Source organism: Sceloporus undulatus, chromosome 5, assembly GCF_019175285.1.
Source record: "Sceloporus undulatus isolate JIND9_A2432 ecotype Alabama chromosome 5, SceUnd_v1.1, whole genome shotgun sequence".
NCBI classification, from domain to species: Eukaryota; Metazoa; Chordata; class Lepidosauria; order Squamata; family Phrynosomatidae; genus Sceloporus; species Sceloporus undulatus.
In genome coordinates, this window is record NC_056526.1 from 12,709,427 (window position 1) to 12,727,290 (window position 17,864).

The window sequence follows — 17,864 nt, forward strand, 5'->3', positions numbered from 1 at the left end:
TACATTGCCATTTGGGACGTCCTCCGGACGTCCCATTTTAAAAAAGGGGCATCTCTTTTAGACGCCCCATGGCCTAGTACGGACTCCGTCCGTACAAGATGGCGGCGCCCCTTCTACATGGGCGCTGCCATCTTTACGTATCGGACGCACAGCGTCCAGACGCGTCGCGCCGCTGCTGACATAGCGAGCGCGCCCCTGGCGCCTCGCTACGTTGCAAACGCGACGCAAAAAGAAGCTCCATTTTGGAGCTTCTTTTTTCGGTCCGCGCGGGAGTCGGGCCGTCTGAAGGCTCCGGCTCCCCCGCGGACCTTCTGGCGGCGGCGGCAGACCGCCGCAAAGCGGCGGTCTGTACCCCGCCAGTATGTGGACTGGGAAAAACAGGGGGGAACTATTTCTTTTATGTCCTTTATGTCGGATTCTTCGTGCCTATAACTAGGCACTTTAAGAAGCAGGATTCTGGATTAGAATAAATTTTAGACCAATCCAGAAATACGTTTGATATATTTATAGTCTGATTCAGAAATCCTTTTCCTATATTCAGAAATGTTCATCCTATCTTAATGGAAGATTACAGCTTGTCTTCCACAAGGGAGGGAGGGAGGAATGAAGATTCTTCTGGTCTTGAAAGCAGATTTGTAAGTTTGTATAAAACAGTGGCTCCAAATTAACACTGACCATGCAAGGAGACATCAAGTGACTCACCACCTCCATGTCTTCAGCAAAACCAGCTCTCAATAAACTCTAGAGAGAAAAAACTTAGCTAATATTTCTGTACCATACCAGGACAACAACTATAAAGCTGTAGTCTACCTTTCATGGATGTTTTTATACCATAATATCATTTTTCTTTAATAGCATAGCACAAGATTGTGTGTATTATATATTTGTTGATCACCAGCAATGAGTCAAAACTTCAAAGTTAGAACATACTGCATAACTCTTCTCTAATTCTGGATTTTTAATTTTACTTTTCTTCTTCTTCGGATAGTAGTGCAAACTGGAGTAAATGCTATGAAAAGGAGCTGGGGGCAAGCACTGGGAAAGGACAGTCCACCCACTCCTTTCTTTTGCACCTCTGTTTAAATCCCATCTTTGTTTAGAATGCCATACAGCCTTACCTACCGGCTCAAGAAATGCCTGAGCCAGTGAAATGCGGTATTGTAGAAAGTGACGGAAAGTTGGATTGGAAAACAGCTCCCTGCCAAACCTTTCTTTGGGAAACTAATCTGACAGTGTGAAAGAAGGCTATTATGCACTGAGCTCAAACCTACCTCAGTTACCGACAGCTTGGGTGGATTGTTAAAAGCAGTGGCCTCTGGTTTGGTTTAAGACACATTTCATTGGAAATGCTACCTCTCGAGGTTTATCATCACTCATTCCTATATGCATTAAGTCTATCAATGCATACAAGCACATTTTTCTTTTCTTCTGCCCCCAGTTTCTGGATTTTCCAGTGTACCAATACAAGTATTTCTGAACAGTAAGAAATCCCCTTCCCATATTTAAACCATAATCTAAAGTCTTAAATATTTAGGAGGATTCCCTAGCGAAGTGCTTTCAGCATTGCTGTGTGATTCCGGTTGTGTAAATCTATCTGCGAGGCAGACAGAAATATGGAGATTTATAGCTGGGGGTCTCTGCAGACCACTTTAGGATGACAGCTTCAAGATTATAGGAATCCTTCTATTAAAGATACTCCAGGAAAAAAATGGAGGTGTGTGCATGTCTGGAGTGAGTTAACTAGAAGAGCTGGAAAGCTGTTCAGCACACAGGAACCGACTCTTTCCTCACTCTGCAGTTTGAGCTAGGCATAGAATTGTGCTTTCCTGATAGTTTCATCTTATGTATATTATTTCCCTCAGTATATATACACATCACTTTCAGTGTCCCTAGGAATTCATCACGCACGCACACACACACAGAAAATGCATTGTGCAGATGGTCATGTGTGGAGAAGGGACATTTTAGGCCCAGTTCCAAAAAAACAAGAAAGCACAAAGATGGGGCTTTCTAGTTGACATTTTAAGGGTATATTCTCATAACACCTTTCCTTGCTCCCATGGAATTAGGCTTCTAGTATAGCAGATTTTGGCTTGTGGTATTAATATATACTAGCAAAGCTCACCAGCAATATTTACCTCACTTCTCCCCTCTTCATTCCACTCCCAAAGAAGAAAATAAAATAGGAAGAAAGGAAAGGAAAAACATCCAAGCAAATGCTTTAGTGATAGTGTTTCAGTGACAACTGGCTACTGGGGGAACAAAAATGGGAAAAGGCTATTGCCTTCATGTCCTGCTCATGGTCTATTTAAAGGATATCTCTTTGGTCTCACTCAGTAGGGCTTTATTACAGTCCAAATTACAGATCCCTGCCATTATCTGTCATCATATATTGGCTAATATTAAGAGACTCTTGAAATTCCACCTTGGACCTCAGCAAACATACTGGATAAATTTTGATAACCTGATCTCTGCTTAACAAGCCACAATATGCATGTGCTTTTGTGCAACTTTGTGGAGCAGCTTTGCCTATCCTTTCACTCAAATGGATTGACAAGCCAGGAAGTCAGAACAAGACATCCTGACTGGGAAACTGTAGTTAATGGCTTATGAACATTGCTGAATAAAAAGCTGTAATTCCAAGTTGGCTTCTGGATCCTGGCTTGTTTGGAAGCCATTGGCCATAATTCTCAGTTTGGCCTTAACAAGAAAATATGGTTGAGTACAACTTCTTGCACTCCCCCATCCTCCCCGGATGTGAAGAAATTTAACTTCATGCAGGTCCTTGAAATTCATACCTTGGATTATTAAGCCAAAATTCAATCAGCTCAATTTGCCAATCATTTCTTCCCCTCCTCATTTAATTAGCATCAGTTAAAAGTCAAAAAGCCTGGGGGAGATCATTTTTAAGTACTGGAGAATCCAAAGATATTTCTAAAAGAAAAGACAACTATAATAAAATGTGTGTGCATCTACGTGTGACATGCTCCTAAGCAATCATTAATTAACATGGGAGGGGGGGAGTTGAGCATTTCTTCCATTGATGACAATTTTCCATAGTGGAGAATCACCTGAAAGACTAATAACATATCAAAACACTACCTTATAAAGAACAGGTGCAGGTGCAAAAATGGACTTTGTATTATGGAAATCTGTGCCCTAATAAATCCGTTAGCCTTTAGGGCACTACAAGACACTTTGCTGTTATTGATGGCAGTGCGAGTTTAATTTATTTCATACCACTTCAGTTCTAGATAGTGTCATACAATAAATCAGCCAATGGTGGTGATGTGGATTCTGTGCTGCAAGTTTACACCTGTCATTTTAATAGACAAAGTTGATTCCTCAATTAACTAAAGTGCTTATCCTCTTTCTTACCATACACGGTCCTACTTTCTCTACCAGCTAAATAACTACTGTTCCTCTGTTTATGATGCCCAAGCTGAAAACAGCAATATCATCTCTATATCCTCTTGTATTAAGTATTAGACTATGGTTGTGAAAAGAGTATTCTATCTAACTCTATCTGTCCAGAGAACAGCTTATCAGTATAACACACACATTAATTTTATAATACTTGGAGAAGAATAATACAGTGCTACCTCGGGTTACGAAATTAATTCGTTCCGCCGCCCCGTTCGTAACCCGATGCATTTCGCAACCCGAAAAAGGCTTTCCGTTAGTGCTGGAAAGCCGCGCGTTTGAATTTCGCGCCGAAAAAAATTTCGTAACCCGAAAAAACCTTCGTATCCCAGAACAGTTTTTTCCAATCTAACTTTTTCGTATCCCGGAAATTTCGTAACGCGATCAATTCATATCCCGGGGTACCACTGTATATATGTAGAGAAAGGATGCAGCCCACTGTAGAGCAAAGGCTTTGCACTAAGAATAGTTAACACTATTAATTCCTACATTGATACAGATGTTGGGGTAGGGGCTGAAATTCAGACTGAGGCCAAGACGTTTGTCTAAGACCACTTGGTGACCACTTATGCCAGAGAAGAGGGTGGCTATATCCTACTTCATGGCTAAGTCATGAGACTGGACACCTCCCACTGTTCAAAAGTCATAGGTTTCATTTTCAGCATCACCAGTATGATGCTGAAGATGAAACCTACGCACTTATCTGTAAGATTTTTGGCTCAGTAATTAAAGTTTCACTGTGAATCAGAGTAGATATAGTATAATGCACAAGGTTGTTGTATGAGGCTACTCCCTATCAGAGCCTAAAAATAATAATAATACTGTTTTGGATAACAGTTCCCAAAATGCCCTGGCCAATGATGAAAACAGAAGACAATATCAGTATTACTAAAACAAAGACAATTACTTTGTCTCTTTTAGTTTGCCAAAGTTGACAAGCAGGCATAAAGCACTCAATTATCATTAAAAGAACTGAGAAAGAGGAACCAAGACCTGGAACTGTAATGATCTGATACTGTACATAGTCTTACATCAAAGTCTTCCTGCTAATTTTGGAGAAGTAATTATATGAACAGCTTGTCTTAAACATTTTATGTATCATTCTAAATAAAAATCTTCCATAACTCATTTTAAACATTTTTTTCTCAGGGAACCCCCCTCCCCCCCCCAAAAAAAACCCTGTTGCTCCCCTCTGTGTTTTTCATTTTAGGCCTTCACATCTCTAGGGATGACAGTGTAATATGCAATCCTGGAAAGACCCTTTGGATGAAAAATCTACAGGACTGCAAAGGGTGATATGTGTTGCGACTATAGAAGCCACTGCAGTTAACTAGGAAAGTGCCCTCTTCTTCTGCAGAGAGAATCTTTCTCAGTGTCAAAGATGATAACTGTATAGTTATTTTGAAAAGCTTGGAAACATTATTTTTAAGACCGCATCTCTTAAAAGAATCCCCCAGCCAGCATTTCCCCCACAGACCAGGTTGACTGTGGGAATTATTGGACTATAGTCAAAAATGAAAAGGAAAGAAAAAGTACATTTTCCAAGCTCTGATCTCTCATAACACTAGAATGAAGTTTGATCAATGAAATAGGTTCAAAACAAGGGGGAGGGTGGGGAAGGAGAAATATTTATTTTCAGATCTGGCCCAGTATTGCCTACACTACATAGTCTGGCACTGGCTCAGCAAAATATCAGGCAGTAGTCTTTCCCACTCTAATTCAGAGAGAATGGGGATCAAACTTGGGATCTTTTGCATGGAAAGTATGTGATCCATCACTGAGCCAGAACCCTTATGTAGCTGATGTTTCAGTGTTGCAGAACTGAAAGGCCGTTTTTCCAATGCTGTCTTCAGCAACCCCAAATCCTAATGGCATCCCTTTCCCACACAGATATAGCACTGCTCAGAAATCAAATTCAGAGACAAGAAAATCAGTGGTTATGAAAAGCTAGTATTTACAATAGCCCTTACTACAGGTCCAATAAACCTTCATGATCCCTGGGCGAAGCATATATTCAATGTTGCCTTTAGGGTAATAGCATGGCACGAACGGTAACAGTGACATATAATGTTGACTGGCACTATTTCAGGAACAAGCCTATATTTCTTGAGACATAATATGTGGTTATAAAAACTGCTTTCAGGCCTTGTTTCATTACATTGGAGCCTCCCATGCCTCCTTTATGGAGAGATATATGTTCAAATAAAATGAAGGAGAAAAGGAGCCCCCCTCCCTATTATTTTTAGTCATAATACATTTGAACACCATTCAGAAACAAACAAACAAATGTAGGAGGCACCATGGTGTAATTTGAAGTCACAAGGAATGCAGCTGGTTCTTTCTTTCTTTCTTTCTTTCATTCATTTTTTCATCTAAGAACAAATCATTGCATTGCTGCATCAGTTTTCACATCCAGCCTTGTGATCCTTTCATGCACCTGGTACTCTTAAGTACTGCCAGGTCAGTGTATGGAGTGGAAAGTGGGCAGAACATGAAATCAGGTGATGGACCCTTTTTGATTATGGAAGAGACTCCTATCTGATCATGTATGTTACTTTCAACAGTTGTTGTTGCTGTGTTTTATTTTAACTTTCCAAGATTTAGATAAGTATTGTCTGTGTAAGATTAGATAGGCCGATGAGAGATCTAGATTAGCTGTATAGGCATATTCTTACCATGGCACAGTTGCCAGGAAAAGTGCAATACATGCATAACCACCCTCCCTTTCCTTTAATCCAGAATTCTTTAGGCTCATTTTCTCCTTATTCATGGGAAGGTAATGGATTAAGCAGAACATTACTTACTGTTACAGCCACTCATAGTAAGAAGGATTAATTAGGACTTTTCTACTCTTGCTATTTCTAAAGATATTAAGTTCATCCAGAAAATAAATGTGACTTTAGTCAGATAGACAGCCTCAAATGACATGGCTTAGAAAAAGGCTTTCTTCCCATCAGTAGAACAATTTCCTTCAACACCTTCATCTTGGTGAGAGAAAAATCCGATTGCCTAAAAGAGAACACGGTAAATACTTGTTTTGCAATTTTTTTGATACTAATGCTTGTTTATGTACCTACAAAATTGCTTATTTAATATGGATATAAGTATATTACATTGGGCCCTTGGTATCCACTGGGGTTTGACTCCAACCACTCCCCACCCCCACCCCCTGCATGGATACTAAATTTTGTGGATGCTTAAGTCCCATTATATACTCTCTCTGGCTTTGCTTCGTGAACGAAGGTTTAGGAAGGACTCATCCCACACTTTGTACAAGCGCATTGGTGACTAAAAAGGCCAATCCGAGACAAACAGGTCTGGTTGCAGAAAGCACAGCGGAAGGTCTCCTTGGGTGATGTTTCCGGGTTGTGGTTCTTTCTGCGTTGTCATTTCTCTTCGAGACTCGTTCGCCGTGAGCTTTCGAAAAAAGCTGCAGCATCGTGGATAGTGCGTCTCCATTCCTCCCGATGTGAGGCCAGGGCAGACCATTGTTGGTGATCAATTTGGCCAAGCCTGAGATGTTGTTTCAGGGAGTCCTTGTATCTCTTCTTTGGGGCGCCCCTCTTACGCTGACCCGTGGCAAGTTCACCGTAGAATACTATTTTTGGGAGGCGATGGTCCTTCATCCTAGAAACGTGTCCTGCCCAGCGCAGCTGCGTCCTCAGTAGCATGGCCTCAATGCTGGTGATCCCTGCTTGCTCGAGGACAGCAACATTCGTCTCATAGTCAGTCCAGTGTATAGTTAGAATTGTGCGTAAACAGCGCTGATGAAAGTGTTCAAGGAGTCGTAGGTGTTGGCGATAGGTGACCCATGTTTCAGACCCATAGAGGAGAATAGACAGTACAATGGCTCTATACACACTGGTTTTTGTGCTTCGCCTCAAGTGTTTGTTACTCCAGACTCTTTTGTGAAGCCTTCCGAATGCACTATATGCCTTTGCCAGTCTGTGATTGATCTCTTTATCGATCTTGGCGTCTGAGGAGATGATGCTTCCCAGGTAGGTGAACTGCTGGATGGACTTAAGCACAGATGTGCTAACAGTGATGTGGGGATGGTAGTGTTCTTCCTAAGGTGCCGGCTGGTAGAGAACTTCCGTTTTCTTCAGACTGACTTCCAGTCCAAAGAGCTCTGCAGCTGTTGCAAAACAAGATGTTAGGCGCTGCAGAGCTGCTTCCGTATGGGCAACGAGGGCAGCATCGTCAGCAAAAAGCAGCTCACGGACTAGACAGTTTAGAGTTTATACAGTAGTGTAGTAAAATGGTGTCCCTTATATAAAATAGCAAAACCAAGATTTGTTTTTTGGATTTTTTTTAAAATTTAAGCCATGGATAGTTGAATCTGTGGACAAAGAATTTGTGAACACAGAATTGACTATACTTTGTTTTTGCCTTTCTTAACTAGGAAAACAGAAAGTACTTTACAATGAAATGCACCTAGTCTAGTATGGTTAACTCAACTCATAGCAATGACTCTCCAGGTTGTGGGGAAGAGTTCTTTCTTAGCCTACCTGGGCAGCTCTTGTATTACAGGGTGGTCACCTATCCAGATATTCATCAGGACCAGCATTGCTTAGCTAGTGAACTCAGACAGGACTGATGTGTTCAGGGTTGTAAGGACAATATTTTAGGATTATATCGTGGTACTGTTATGGAGATATAGCTGTGAACCAGTTTGCACATATTATATTTGATAAAATCATGCCTGAAAGTGAGAGAAAGGACACCATCAGACTGAAGGACCCTGAACACCACAACTCTTGAAGCTCATCTAGGAAGTGTTCTTTTGGCTGGTTAGTTTTAAATTCCTATTTCTTAATAAGAGTGGAATTTAAAAAGATAAAGCTGCAACCTTCACTACAAACAAACAAAACCATTAGGCTAGTAAAATTAAAACTTAAAATGTTCTTTCATTTTTCACTTTCCTTGTTTGTTACAGTCTTTTCCTTTCATTAGCCAAACTGCCTACTATCACTATCTCAACCACATTTTTAAGGAAAACATCATGGCCTGAAATGCAACCATTTTAAAGACAACTATGGCCAAATGAGTTGAGGGAGGGCCTCAATCCAATTAAAACTCCTTTTGGCTACTTTCTCCCTGATTCCCACAATCAATCTAGTCTTGAATGGCATTTGAAAATGTGATATTTGGGCAACCCTCTCCATCACCTCTCCTCCCTATCTCCCTTTGTCAATCTTCTTTCTTCAAGCTAAACTGAAGAAGAGAGGATAAAAGCAAAAACTGAATGGCAAGTGTCACATTGTCATCCGTTATCAATGAACCACTGCAGCCAAAATTATTTACTTATGTTTCATACCTATCATGCACATGGTTTTATCATGCACAGCTCCTCAATGTTCCTGCTCATTGGTGTTTTACTGCTAGGTGGCTAACAGCACAATTCTAGAGATGTCTGCTGCAAAGTAAGCCAAGCTCAGTTCAAAGAGACTTACCCCCCCCCCCCCCGGTGAATTGCAAGGGACCATAAGGACCCTTCAGATGAACCACCCCCCTGGCATTCAAGAATACATAACTACAGTAGTCCTGAAAGATGCCCATCCAACCTCTGTTTAGAGACCAAAGATGGAGAGTCTACCATCCTCTGAGCCGATCTATTCTACTCTCCTTCATCATGCAAAAAAGAGGACTGCCATCAATTGTCTTCAAGCTGTACTGCCAGTCCCACGGATATTGTCACAGGGCAATTATGAGTATTTCTTCCACATAGTTTGAAACAAAAATGTACTTCATATTTATGTGGCCCATCTATTCTGTATAATGACATCAGATTTCCTAGTTCATTCCAAATATCTTAATTCAAGAGAATACCACACTGCAGTGGAGAAGTCCACGCAACAGTGTATTTTCCATGCTTTAGACTAATAAAATGTCATAGAAACACAGCTATGTATTTGATTTGCTGTTATTCAGTAACTGACACAGCAAAACAATGTTTTCCTAATGTCACCAACAACCACAGCTATTACTTTATACACTGTTCTAGCATGCAGACTTCAGAGATGTAGCTGCTAGTCTGGAATATCTGTATACAAAGAGATGTTCTGGCATCTCTGAGACTAACTGTGTGAAATAAAGCATGAGCTTTGAAGTAATTGCATCTTGAGGACATAGACCAAGCCTACAAAAGCTTATACTACAATATCTGTTGAACAGTTAGTCTCAGATTTGCTATGAGAGCCCTTTGCTTACTGTTCTGGTATGACAACCTGAACAACAGAAGCAACTCTTCATACAGTCCACAAAGATAGTTTTGAGAATTTTTTTCTATGCTGTCACAAAAAGTTTGAATTTTATCATTAAGAAAACAGCAATATGTGAATGTCCTCCCCTTCTTTGTTATATCTGACACAATTTAATTTTTAAAAAACAAAAACCTAAGACAAATCATATTATGAAGTAGATAGTATTTATAGTAGAACATCAATCTGAATGGAGAAATGTAATTTTATCCATGACTAATATGAACGATAGTCAACCAATCTATCAACTAAGTCTGGGTAGGGTTGAAATAATTCTGAAACAATAATACTTTGTTTTCAAAGGGGAGCATAGCTTTGTGTTGAGTCAGAGCACTCATCCATCTAAGTTATTTTCCACCTTAACATTAGAAGGAACTGCCTGACAGTAAGAGCTGTACAACAGTGGAATACACTGCCTTGGAGGGTGGTGGAGTCTCCCTCTTTGGAGGTTTTTAAGGAGAGGGTGGATGGCCATCTGTCAAAAAATGTTTTGATTGTGTCTTCCTGCATGGCAGGGAGATGGGCTGGATAGCCCATGGGGTCTCTTCTAAATCTATGCTTCTTTGATTTTTATCTATACACCAGTCAGGTAGCTAACCAGTAACTTTTTTTGTCATGCATGTGAATAAGGGAGCCCCTAGCTCTCCATACACAGTTAGAGGAAACTCCTGACACTACCAACATACTCCTAAGCCCTATTTAGTCATAACCTACCATATTTAGATCAGCATGTGAACAGGGGAGCCCCTAGCTCTCCATACACATATTTATTTACACATTTATATGCACATAATAGGTGTATTCTTTAGGGTGCATCCTTAAAACATTTATGTCAATGATAATATGCAACAGACCTGAGCAGTGTACCCTCAGCAAACATCAGTGCAGACATTCAAAGGCTCTTCAGCAGACAAGTTAATCCAAACTGTGTGTGTTTAATGGTGTGAATCATTTGGGATGGCAGTATAGTATCATGCAACTGGGAGATGCAGGTTGAAATCAAATATCTACTTAGGTCAGTCATTTTCTATCTCTGATCAAATTATCTCACAGGGCTAAGAAACTGGAGAAAGAAAAGACAGGGTTACGTGTTTGTGTGTTGTGTCATACACATGTACATACTGAAAGACTAAAGAAAATCCACCATTTTGCTACTTTCAGTGCTCCCATTTCTGTCTTAAGATTGTTTTTCACTGAAACTCTGAGCCATTTGTCCAGATGCATTTAGCAAAAACAAAAGCAAATTTCCAGTTTACCTGTGATGATCTATTCACAGATTCTGGAATATATTACATATCTTCCTTTGACTGTTGGCCAGCAGTTGCACGTGGTGTTCTAAACCACCAGAGACGTGGTCTGCATTTTGCAACTAAAGCTGCTCTCCAGGAAAAAAAGAGAAAAACTGAGTCTCACAAGATCACACTTCCAGTCCTCCATATGTCTCGTTTGAATAACTTCTGCTTTTTTAAAAATATCACTTTTTAACAACTGCAACCTTGCCAGTGCTCACAGCTTTAACATACACTCCTGTCATTCTATGCTGGCCTTAAATGGCACAGCCAACCAAACCCAAAACTCTCCCAACTTTCCATTCTGCTAACACTCAGAGTTAAGAAATGTAAAACTTCATTCAATGAGCAAACTTTTCCTTAGAATGAAACAGAGGCAGGGAGAGATGTAAAATGCATACAGAAAAAGAAAAGAACACTTTTCTCAGTGTGGATTTTCAAGCAGTGGCTTATTTATTATAACTCATCATTATGTTGCACTTCCATGCATTAGTGAGGACGGTAGATTCTGGTAAGGTACTCAGTTTAAAGCAGGGATGGGTGACTTCCAAAAGTCAGGGAAGGGGAATCCCTCTTGGAATCTTTTTTAGGCCACATCCCTTGGATTGGCAGCAAATCAATCAGAAATAGATTGGGGGACTAGTGGAAACTTTCATTCTGGATCAGAAATTCTTCTTTGGGGGAGATGTCTTTATTTTGCTCCCCCCCCCACCAGCTGTTGCTCTTGTGTGCCTTCAAATAATTTACAGTTTATGGTGACCCTAAGACAAATTTATCACATTTTGTTTATTTGTTCAGAGATTTGTCATTGCCTTCTTCTAAGTCTGAGAAAGTATGACTTGCTCAAGGTCACCCAGTGGGTTTCCATGACTGTGTGGGGATTTGAACCCTGATCTCCAGAGTCCTAGTCCAATGCCGAAAACACCATACCATGCTGTTTCTGCCCTACACACCCCTGGAAAGCATGCAGAAAATTTTGGAGGAGGGGGCTTTTAAAGGTATTTTCTCATCTTTTTGCAAAACATCATGGCATGTGGTTCAGACAGCCTGGGAACTACAATATGGGAAACTACATGAGACCCACAGGCAGTGTGGTGCCCAATGATGGTATAAAATATGTAGCAACTAGTGACAGCAGTGGGAAAAGGGAGGCAGAAGATGTGGATGAAAGCTTCCCCTTCACTTCTTACTCCTGTTGCCACCACACTTTAAAGGTAAGAAAGGAATGTTGCCAGTGGAGGTAAAGTAGGATGCTACAGACCTTCATTTTCCCAAGCTGTCCGCACTACGCAATTGATACCGCACTACATAACTTTGATACCATTTGAACTGCCTATGTCTGAATCCTGGGATTTGTAGTTTAGTGAGTCACTAATACTCAGGATTCCCTATGGCGGACATACGGCCATTAGAGTAGTATTAAAGCACTGTAATTGTGTAGTGTGAGGGGGACTTCTGCTGTTCTGTTATTAACATTTTATTGAAAGATTGTTTGACTGTAGATATAAATGAACAATCTGTATTTTTTCCTATCTCTGTATATTCCTTACCAGTTTACCTCCCCACACCCACCACACACCAGACAGCAAAACAAAGGAACAGGATAGTTAGATAGATCAAGAACAAAAATCATATTTTGGGGAAAGTTCAGGGTTGCTGGGCTCATATTTTGTTTGAACTGTGGTCCATCAAACCCCTGGGTCAAAATCTGAGCCAGGCCTGTGAACATTTACACCATCCTCATTGAGACCTTTCTTATCTGAAGAATTAAACATTATTCCCTGTTCCACTTCATTCCAGTTCCATGGATTGGCTATGCCTTGTGTTCTGTTCCATCTGTTTTAACTTGGAGACTTCTAAAATTAACATCAGAATTGGCACGTTCACAATTTAGCTTCTCCTTCCCCTTTATAGGTTACTGATGCACACACATACATACATGCTCTAATTATAATGCCACTGAATAAAGACTGATTGTGGTAACATCTGGATATCTCTCACCTCCCCATGAGATCATGTATGTGTTTGTGTACATTGTTAATCTGGAAGCAGGGGCAAAGTGGAAACAGTGCCAACGTGTATCTCTGAAAAATATAGGGAAATCATAGGTCATTGGTTCATAGATAATTCAAATCAGGTAATTCAGAGCTCCACAATTCATCATGAAATGTGGATGGTGAGGATATGCTCACAACTCCCAATCTGGGCACTCGTGTCCCTTGTGGCAAATCAGAAAAGTGAAGGGTAAGTAAGGAGTGTTATCATGTACAGCAGCAACAAAAGCATGATGCGTTCCAGATTTTTGTTTTTAACTTCCATCTTTTTTTATCTGACTGCTTAACCCCAACTGTTGCTGTTCCAACCAACATCAAGGTATTTCTCATTTAGGACCCATGGTTATCTCTCCTGAGTGAGTTTGATGTGTATGGAACGATTTCTGGGTAGATAATATGCTGAAGAAAAAATAATAATCATGAGCTTCTGGTTGTCCTGTTATCTCTAATAAGTGGGCAACTTTTGCACTGGAACCTCAGAGGAAATGCATCATCGAAAGAGAAGACACAGACCTGAACACCATTTGTATAATTTATATGTATATTTGTAAATTTAGAAATAATTTACATAATTTTAGCAAAAATATAATTCACCATAGTGGAGAAGACTAAGACCAGATGACCAGTGTGCTTCCTCAGTCTCCTATCCAGACACTAAGAACTGATAATCAATATTAAGGTCCTTTTTCTTCCTTAAAACATCCAAAAGTTGAAGTTGGCCATATGGCAAATCCAATAACATAAAAAGTGTATTTTTGTTTTTCAAATGGATGTTAAATTTTCTGGACTCTGAGAATCTCCCAGTAGTCACATGGCCAGGAGGAGGTGCCAGCCTGCAAGATACACCCCTCCATACCATCTGAACTGAGAATAAAAACAACAAAATGCAGGCCTATGACTAAAATCTTCAATTTTTTCCTCTCTTGTATGGTTTTAACACCTTGCATGATGAAGAAGCCAGCAAAGCTTCAAAAGCTTGCAATGTGTATATTGTACATTTTGGTTAGTCCAATAAAGGTATCACTGTTTGGTGGATTTTTGCTGTTATTGGACTTTCTCTTCTTTTTTTGAGTTCATTCTCATTCAACCAAACTTTGATTGAATGGCTCACTAGACAGAACATATGGTCACCATAACCTACAATAACCATCTTCGAACACAAAGCATGTTGCTTTGCTACTATCCAACAGGCCTCTGATCTTGAAACAGCCAACCAGATATCTCCATGAAACTCATAAGTAGAATACAAAGGCCATAAGTATCAATTATTGCCACCCAGCATCAGGTATTTAAAGGTGTTATGATGGCATGAACTTATCATAACCAACAGTCATTAACTGAGTAATTTTTTATGAATATGTTGAATCCCATTCTAAGCTAGTATCAAAAACCTAGGGCATCTTAGGCCCAATTTAAATGGGCCGTTGCACCGCCCCGTCATGTGCTAGGGGGTGGCCGAGGACATAGCATCCATAACAGCCCCTAGCACATGACGGGGGTGTCAAAATGGCAGCGCCCTGTACACACGGGCACCACCATTTTGACGCGATGGACGCATAGCGTCTGCATGTCCTGGTGCCTTTCTGATGCCACAATTGCACCACTGGTGCCTTGTGGCATCACAAAGGCACCACAAGAAGAACCCGCTTTTTACGGGTTCTTTTTGTTCTGCGACGGAGCCGCGCGGTTTGTCCACTGAGGCTCCCTCACGGAGAAAATCAGGGCGGCGGGAGACCACCATTTTTGGGCAGTCTGTATCCCGCTTGTGATTCACAAGAGTTCATTCAAAAGTCCATTTTAGCTCATTTCTTCATCTATATGCATTTTTAAACCCACCCACACACACACACACACACCAGTTTTTTTTCTGATGGAATATACACTTGTATATGCATTTTACCCTAAAATGAAAAAAATTATGTATTTTATCATAATGTATTTTTCTACTCATATTAAAACGCCTCAAGAGATTTTTACATACACATTGGTAGGTATTTTTGAGCCAGGAACATTAATGTAAAATTCAAAGAAGAGTGAAAACCAAAAGATAACTGTATTTTGATACATATACAAGTTTGAGAAGTGCAAATCAGGTCAGTTTGCTTAAAAAAGGAAGACTGAACACAATTGTTTACCATCTCTACCATCACCACACCTTTTTTTTTTTTTTTTTTGGCACTGTACCCCACTCTATCTCTCTGTTCATTCTCTTGTCCCTTTTTCTCCTCTTCCCAAATGGTAACTATAAAATACAGTTTTAAATGGAGTTTGAACAACACAATGCAGACGACTGTTTTAGGAGACTGATGCATTTAGACATTTCATGGTGGGTGTGTATATGGTATGAGGGAGTGACGGCTATTTATTCCAACTTCACATGTGGTGTTAAGCAACTAAGATTTAGCAGTGTACAGTAATCAAATAACTGGCTAGAACTTTCAACCTTCCATTAAAAAATAAAATAAAAAGAGGAGACAATTGGCAGGTTGTCTCAACTTTAAACTCCTTTGCTCCATGTTTCCATGTTCCCCTTCATCGCTCCACCACTCTGACCACCATCAGAAGCAGTCTTCTCTAGTTTAACCTGCCATGTGTGTGCTTCTACTCAAACCACAGTATCCTGGAAGCCTTTACAAAGCAAGTGTACAAATAATATTGCCTAGAGTGCACGGAGATAAGTTCTTGGAAAGGGGCAAAATGCTGACACCAGTCAAGCTTCCCTTCCTCTCTGAAAAAGTTTACAAGAATATAATATGATCAAATAAAATTTAAATTTACTTTTCAAGAGAAACAGATTCTACAACTTCAGACCTCTCACCCTCAGAAACCGCAGCTGATTTTTGCACATTTATTTTTACTGGCAGGCAAATCAGCTGTTATTTCCTGGCTGTGAAGAAAACTTCAGTTTATCATATGGAACGTGCAAAATTGTTCTGCCAATACACTGGCTATGTAATATCAGCTCAGTTGCTATCGGAGGGCACTGCAAAGTGTTCAACGAATGAACTAACTCTCTTATACCTGCTCCCCTTTTAGGTAACCCAACTTGCTCCATCAGAAACACAATTTATCTGGCATCAGCATTTTCAAAATTCAAGTCATTAAACTTGACATGGTAGCCTCTAGCTATGGCAAAATAACCAGAAATTTAAATTCACCAGCTTTTTGCGAGAAGAAGAAAACTCAATAAATGTCATACTAAACATTGCCTACTTTATTAAGGGATATAATTAAGATCCAATGACTGGGCTGGGAAATCCTATTACATGATCCTATAGAAAAGATAAACCTTAGTTAGAGGTTCTGATCTAGTCAAGGACAGGATGGGGACCATGTGTTTAACTAAGGTCCAAAACACACTGCGGAAATATTCCAGTATGGGACCGCTTTAACTGCGCTGGCTTGGGTCTAGGGAATCCTGAGAACTGTAGTTGACAGAGTCTGACAGAGATGGCTAAATGGCTCAGAAAACTACAGTGCACAGAATTGTATAGTACTGAGCCAGGGCAGTTAAAGCAGTCTCAAACTGGATTATTTCTGCAGTATATTTTGGACCTCAAGTTCAAAGTCACTTTGAGATCTCTAAAGGAAGGACAGGACATAAGTGAAATGAACAAACAAACTGGTCTTGGGCCTCAAGAATGATGCCTTTTTTTCCCTTCCAGCACAGACTCAAATTATTTTCACAACAATTATCTGGCTTTCATGATCCCTGCCTAATGCACCATGCCCACCAAAGCTCAAACCTACAAGATATCATGCCCAAACAGTAGAAGATGAGTGGTTGACTTGAAACAACAACTAAACAACATTTTATGGTAGCCAGTGTGACCATGGTGGTGGTTTCATGTGCTGCAAGGCTGAGTAATTTCACAACACACGCACACACAACGTTTGCAGTCACTAATTTATATCCAGAACTTAAATAGAAATATAATGCATTTCACCATAATAGAGAAGGCTGTGAGCTGTTGATCTATGTCTCTATGCACTTTGCTCTCCAGGTGTTGATGGATATCATCAAGATTTCTACCTATACTCTTTTTTGGGATTCTTGTCCTGACTACAGTTATTGGTCCTAGCTAGAGTTCGTTCACTGAATCAATGCAGACTTGATAAATCAACACATGTATAAGTACCACTGAATCAATAGGCCTTCTTTAGATAGGACTAACACTTGGATATGGGCCTTTCTACTGGTCATGCCTCACTTTCATATAGATAACTACCTTCTATCTTTCAAAAATATGAGTTAATGGCTGTGAGATGGAAGGTTCCAAGGCATGATCAGACTATAGCACGTTCCTATGGCCAATCTGGGGTGGAGGTGGGGGTTCTCAAGCTAGGGAAAAGGAGGAATCATCACGTTCCTGGGCCTCTAGCAAATATGGAAGGAGGTTTGATGTGGCAATGGCTCCTCTCCTCAGCTACAATTGTGCCTTCACCCCACTCTGGTCATGGAGATATGCCGCAGTACTGGTGAGTGGCATTGCATTACTGGCCTAATTGTGATTTTGTATGTGTGAGTATTTATTTTCTATCTGAATTATCTACCTGGGGGAGGTTAAGAGACTGTTTTATGGGATATATGAATACATTTGTCATTTAGCTTCAAATGCTAAATACTTTTCTCAGTCCCTGTGACTGTAGTCCAAAATTTAAGCTGCTTGAATGAATACAAGATGCCTGTTTTGCAATGTGTGTGTGTGTGTGTGTGTGTGTGTGTGTGTGTGTGTGTGTGCATAGATTCCATCCATTTTCTTGCTCCTTAGCTTGAAGAGCTCATAGAAGCTCTATGAAAGAAAGCACTGTCCAGGTTTATGAATGGTATCACTTTT

General features: G+C 40.3%; 1 protein-coding gene across 6 annotated transcripts in view; it reads right to left on the minus strand.

Annotated features, from left to right (window-relative positions):
* SOX5 (SRY-box transcription factor 5) overlaps positions 1-17,864 on the minus strand; it is a 537,054-nt gene that overhangs the window by 399,881 nt on the left and 119,309 nt on the right. The window lies entirely within an intron of this gene.